Source organism: Eptatretus burgeri, chromosome 1, assembly GCF_056783735.1.
Source record: "Eptatretus burgeri isolate ZD-2024b chromosome 1, Ebu_testis_v1, whole genome shotgun sequence".
Lineage (NCBI taxonomy): Eukaryota > Metazoa > Chordata > Myxini > Myxiniformes > Myxinidae > Eptatretus > Eptatretus burgeri.
The window spans coordinates 39572694-39578912 of record NC_140961.1 but is presented as its reverse complement, the minus strand read 5'-3'; the positions used below and the strand labels follow the sequence as shown (position 1 = coordinate 39578912).

Here is a 6219-nt window from a genome sequence, read left to right as displayed (position 1 = left end):
TTCTTCAGTTTAGGGGGAATTTGGAGTAGAGGGGAGGGAGTGATATTGTAACAGCTTGAGTGACCACCAAGCTTGGTAGAGGCATTGTGTATGCCCTTGGTTGGGATCGATGGTGATGATGAAAAAAGTGAAGTTATTGGCTTTCTTAGATTTTGACATTTTTAGAGTGGGGTGGGGGGGGGATTGGAATACAGAGAAGGGTAATCTATCAAACCACTTTAATTAATTGTGACCAAACTTTTTAAGGATGGTGTAGGTCCCATGGGGAGTAAAATAGGAAGGGGGGTATGTTTTGGGAAGGAGGTAGAGGTTAGTTATGTTTGTTTTCTTGAAAGCAATGGGGGTGTAGGATGTAGCACTTACCTCTGAGCTTACCACCAGAGTACAACTCCATTTGGGCATGAAATCAAAGCCTCTCGTGATGGAGGTCACATTTCCAGGATTTTGTAAAAGGTATTCCGATCATTCATACCATGTTGGGAACGCTATTCCTTTAGCATAAGGTTTACATTGTTGCTGCAGAGATTAAGCCAAAGCACCTGGTGAGTTTCAAAAGACAAACACGTGTTAATTCTTTCCCATTTGAAAAGCAAGATGGCAATGGGAAAGCATCTTTCCAGGAACTGTGGCTGAAAGAACATGTTCGATGTAATTTTTAAAGTGCCTAAAGTTCGTAATGGGGTTTGTAATATATATATATATATATATATATATATATATATATATATATATATATATATATATATATATATATATATATATATATATATATATATATATATATATATATATATATATATATATCAACCGCTGTCACAACGCTGTCACATATATATATTACAAACCCCATTACGTTTGTCACATATATATCAACCGCTGTCACAACGCTGTCACATATATATATATATATATATATATATATATATATATATATATATATATATATATATATATATATATATATATATTACAAACCCCATTACGAACTTTAGGCACTTTAAAAATTACATCGAACATGTTCTTTCAGCCACAGTTATATGTATATGTATATATATATATATATATATATATATATATATATATATATATATATATATATATATATATATATATATATATATATATTATGAGCAGGGTAGGGTATACACATTGTGTAAGTATACAGACCATGCTTCCCCATTTCTTGGGTCACCCACCTGTATTTGATTTTCCATTTATATATATATTTTCATTTATGGACGTTGCCCGACGATTCTGTGATTTTTCCCGGTGCACCGGCTTGGATGTTCATCAGCAAGTCAAATTTCAGCTTTCTACATCACCCGGAAGGTACCGATCTTTAATATCAGTCACTGCGTCAGTGAGTGGTTAGAAAGAGGTTTATAATAATATACCAGATGACCCGTGAACCCGTTGGGTTCCCATTGTGACAGCGGTTGATGAAAAAAATCATTTCAAGAAAAGAAACAAAAGATAGCTCCAGCGAACTTTACCGCTGAGGTTGTTTACATTGATCAAATTCTCCCGAAGAGTACTTGACTGAATCGGGAATTGATATTTATATAATTTTTTCGTTGCCCAATTTGAACAAAACTTGATACTGCACAGCGCAGGAGAATGGTGAGTAAGGTGGCCCTAAAATTTTTGCGCTATCGTGTACCGTTTTGGCTGTAATTCGGGAACATACATACATACATACATACATACATACATACATGATGAGAGTTTTAGTAATATATAGATGTATATGTACATATATACATATGTATGATCTCCATCCCCTCACCCTCCCAAATTCTAAAGGAAATGGCTCTTTGCCGGTGAAATTTTGTCTTCTCCTGTGTGTTTTGTACTCGTGAATATGGATGAGAAAATACTTGTAAGTGAAGGTGTGTGAGCTTCTAACATGTCGTGATGACGAGCTCTCATTTGCACTGGGCTTCAAGCATCCCCTGCATTGATTGGCTCTCTAGAAGGATGCAACTGCTTGGCTACTAGAGTTCACGTGTTTGCTTCATTACAAATATTCGCAAAATAAAAATAAATTAATGAATTAATGAGCGACTACACCTGTTTGCTTTTTACCATCAGAGTCCTTGTTGTATGATGCTGGGGATGCGAGGTTCAAATTCCAAATATGGTATTGACTTGTCCATTGTCTACTCCTCAAAATTCCTGTAAAAGAGACAATGGTGTCTGTAATTGTGCTTTTCCTGCATATGCTATGTTCTGATTCTGATGTACCGTACTCTGTTACAGAACATCAGTGCTGCCAAAGCAGTTTCTGCTTTTTGGGAGAGGGAGAGTGGGGGGGGGGGGTAATTACACTAGAAGGTTAGCCATTGCCTTCCCAGCAGTAGGTCGGGCTGGAATTTGTAATTCTTTCAGGGTGCCAGCAATAGCTTACCCACTCTTTGTGAAGGACACTATGGGATATTTAACAGCCACCAACTAATGCAGATAGATGGGGCACGAAGTTTAACGTCCATCCGAGGGAAAGCACACACATTTACAAATCACCCTGCCTGTGAAACACCAGGATGACAGTTTCAGGCTGGGTCAGGATTCAAGCCCAGGCTAGACAGCTTAGAGGTGAATGTGCTTACCTCGAGGCCATCCTGCCAGCCCTGTGATATTCGGGGAAGTGAAAACTGATTTCTCATTCCAATAGGTTTGAGGTAAACTGAAAGACGTCTTCCATTCCAATTTCTTCAGGAAGCTCACCACTTGGTCGAACGTGGGATACTAGCCTTTGGTCGGATGATCCTTACAGGAAGAGAAGGCAAGTTTTTTTAAGACCAACTGCCTCACCACACCATTCAGTGTACCATGGGCGGGAAGAAGGGAAGGATAATTGAAGACGAGATGGGATGAATCTCTGCATGAGAGAGAGCAGGTTTCTGGGGAAGAATTCCAAGGCTGAGTTAACATCAGTCACTCAACACGTCAACATTTAGGAGTGATTTTTGTTCGACACTACCAAGACTATTGAGCGAAGTGGATTTCGTTTGTTTGGCTAAAAAGACGACGACAACGAACGAGTCTCTTCTGATTGCCATCTTCGACGCCATTTTAGATCTGCAGCGGCTCAACACCAATAAATCCTTCCTTCTTCACCAACCGCTGGAGACGACGACGAAGGAGTAATCATCAGCCGGACTTCATTTACACCACGTCATTGCATTTTAAATGTGAGTGACATTTCTTTGGTTCTGCTTTAAGCATCATCGTCCGAACCAGCATACTGAAAGGAATAATCACCACACAGGCAAACCCATGGTCGGGTCTTAAGTTTGATGTTGAAGCTTGTCCGGTTAATTCCTCCATCAACGGAGTCATTGCTCAGCTTTGTTATTAATTATTTTCCTTGCTTCTTCCAGGTCAATGCAGGAGGACAATCCAATTACAAATAATCCATTACTGAGATGAAGCTGAAAGGCTGGTAGACTTGACATTGCACTTCATTTTGGGATCCAGGCCAATCGTTTACAGATACGATAGAACTGTAGATTTGCCAAGCTCAGCATCTGCAACTTCCATGGGGAATTGAAAGAGTTACAGGAACGAGAAACCCACAGTAGTTTGCTCAACAGCAATGGTTTTTATATTCTTCTATGTGCAGGCAGCAATGGTGGGTGAGAAAATATTTCTTACTAATTACGTCGAATTATTTATTGAAATATAAGACAAAACATTTGCGTAACTTGGACCGTTGCGAGTATCTCTTTCGTGGAACTTTTTGAACGCCCCTCGTACAGGCAGAATTTAATGGAGCTTCTGAATTTCGTAATGACAGGTGTCAAGAGACGTAGATGACACATTGCTTGGTGTGCTGTCAAAAATGTAATGCACTAAATTTAAACTGAAGGAGGCCAAAGAAACAAAAACATCAAAATCTAATGAAGAACGATGAGGCTACAGCTCAAAAACGAAAGGTCGTACAATTACCGAGGGGTTCAATAAAGAGACCACCAAATCTGCCAGAAACAATTAGTGCCTCTGGGGGAAATGTCAAGGAATATATTGGAACAGAACACGGCTAATCGTGAAAACATACCTCACCCCACTAAACTAAAATTAAAGCTATGAGCCAGCTCGTCATGCTAGTGTTCCGATCCAGCTGCGCTAAAGTACATCAGCCACAAAGAGAGATCAACAAACTGCATAACAAAACACCAAAAATGCTTCGTAATCACAAAATGTTCTCTGAAAACATTAATCCCCAAGACTAAACCTGCCGGGACATGGAGATGTCGCCTTGATAGGGTTGAATGAGATGCATTGAACAAACAACAAGCGCAGAATTGGCTGTGTTTGTGCAATAAAAAGCCGAACTGATGATTGAATAGAATCTGTACTTGAGCACAAAGGAAACAAGCCCAAACCCGCATACCTAACACACCTTGGTGGAGATTTGCAAGAACAAACGTGATTAGTAAACAGAACACCTGAAAGAGAAACTGCAGGGAACACAGCACCAGGAACTGCAACGAACAGCATAGAATACACTACCAAACAAAATACCTTCGACCATAGGTCAAAAGGTTGAGCTGGGCATGATGGAAATAAAGAACAGAAATAGACAGTAAATGTTCACTGGAATGGCTCCAACTGGCTAAATTCCCAAGATCAAGGACACGTAAGTGAAAGAAAATGGCAAGACCGCGATAAAGGGACAAGAGCAGGTTCTGCGAAGTCAAAAAGCAAGCTCAAATGAGCTAAGATCCTCATCCTCTTAATGATGACGTCATAAAAACGAATATGACGTTATTGTGATGTATCAGGTTTGCGATAAATTATATTTATCTGTGCTAATGTCCAGCTTGATTCCCGCAAATAAAATTCAAACAGCTTGCCTAGTTTCGGAGATAATGGTATAGGCGATTTCCATTAGCGGCGATATTATGACGTCAACTTTTTGTCTTGGAAGAATTTCCAAAATCGGAGATGGTTACTGCCTGCACGTGGGCTTTTTGCATATACATGGCAAGTTTCACGAAGATCCGATGAAAACTCTGGGTTGTGAAACAAAAAATGTCTAAAAATAGGAATGACGTCATAAAAATTGATATGAAGTCATAGTGATGCATCATATGTGCGGTAATTCATCTCTGCTAATGCCCTGTTCGATTCCCGCAAACAGAATTCAAAAGCTTGCCTAGTTTCGGAGATTTTTTTTAGGCGATTTCCATTGGCGGAGATATTTTGATGTCATAACTTTTTTTCTCGGAGGAATTTTCAAAATCGGAGATGGTCACTGTCTGCGCAGGGTGTTTGTACATATATATGCCAAGTTTCAGGAAGTTTCGATGAAAACTGTAGGCTGTGAAACAAAAAAGTCCACAAGAAGAAGATGAAGAACAACAACATGAGTAAGACTTATAGATCCTAATGAAATAAGTCTGTGGGGACTCAAGAAGCGTAGTAGATGCACAGTGATGCAGATCAACCATATTTGTATATTTTTGTTGTTAAGATTTGTGAAATAATGGTAATTTATTGTATAATTATTGGGTGTAAGAATCGTTTCAAAAAGGTTTTGGGGTGAAAATTTCTTCTGATATCTACAGAAAGTGATCGACGCACGAAATGGCTTCAGGTAATCAGCAGAAAGAACTGGACATGGGAACACAAGGGAGATCGTATCTGTAGAGCTCATTGGTCTGATTACTACTCATTATTATGAACGAAATTATATATTTTCAGTCTCACAAACTGTTATGGATCCGAGGTTCGAGTTTCGCCATGAGGTGAAGCACTCGAGTTCCTTTCAAACACCCAGTCCTGAGGCCACCAGGCATGAATAACTCCGCACCTCAGCGGACAACCACGAGCGCTGATTGGTACTGCCAATCCGGCAGAGTTACACTACCTCGCGTGATACCTTGCGTGTGGACGGCCGCACCAAGGGAGGTCTCGTGCCCTCGATGTGTACTCTAATTAACTCACAGGAGCAGGTGCAACTGAGCGGAGCTGCTTGTACACACCGGCTAACAAGAGCAAATTACATGTGGCAGAACTTCCCGGATAAACTGCATATGGACAATGCTGGAACAACAGGGAAAAGATGCAACCATCAGGATACATTCATAACAAGCAGGTTTATTTGTAACAAGCGAAATGCAAATATTTATAAAAGAAACAAGACAGAGTGCAGACCTACACTGATATAATGAACTTACACACTCTTAACTTATAAGGTAGAAGACAGGCGCCATT

General features: G+C 39.7%; 1 long non-coding RNA gene across 1 annotated transcript in view; it reads left to right on the top strand.

The window, feature by feature from the left end:
• Positions 1-2684: 2684 nt before the first annotated feature.
• The window catches only part of LOC147034301 (uncharacterized), a 42881-nt gene continuing 39346 nt past the window's right edge, over positions 2685-6219 (top strand). Inside the window, exon 1 of the long non-coding RNA XR_015057875.1 lies at positions 2685-3191. This is a non-coding gene — a long non-coding RNA (uncharacterized LOC147034301). The remainder of the gene's footprint in view (positions 3192-6219) is intronic.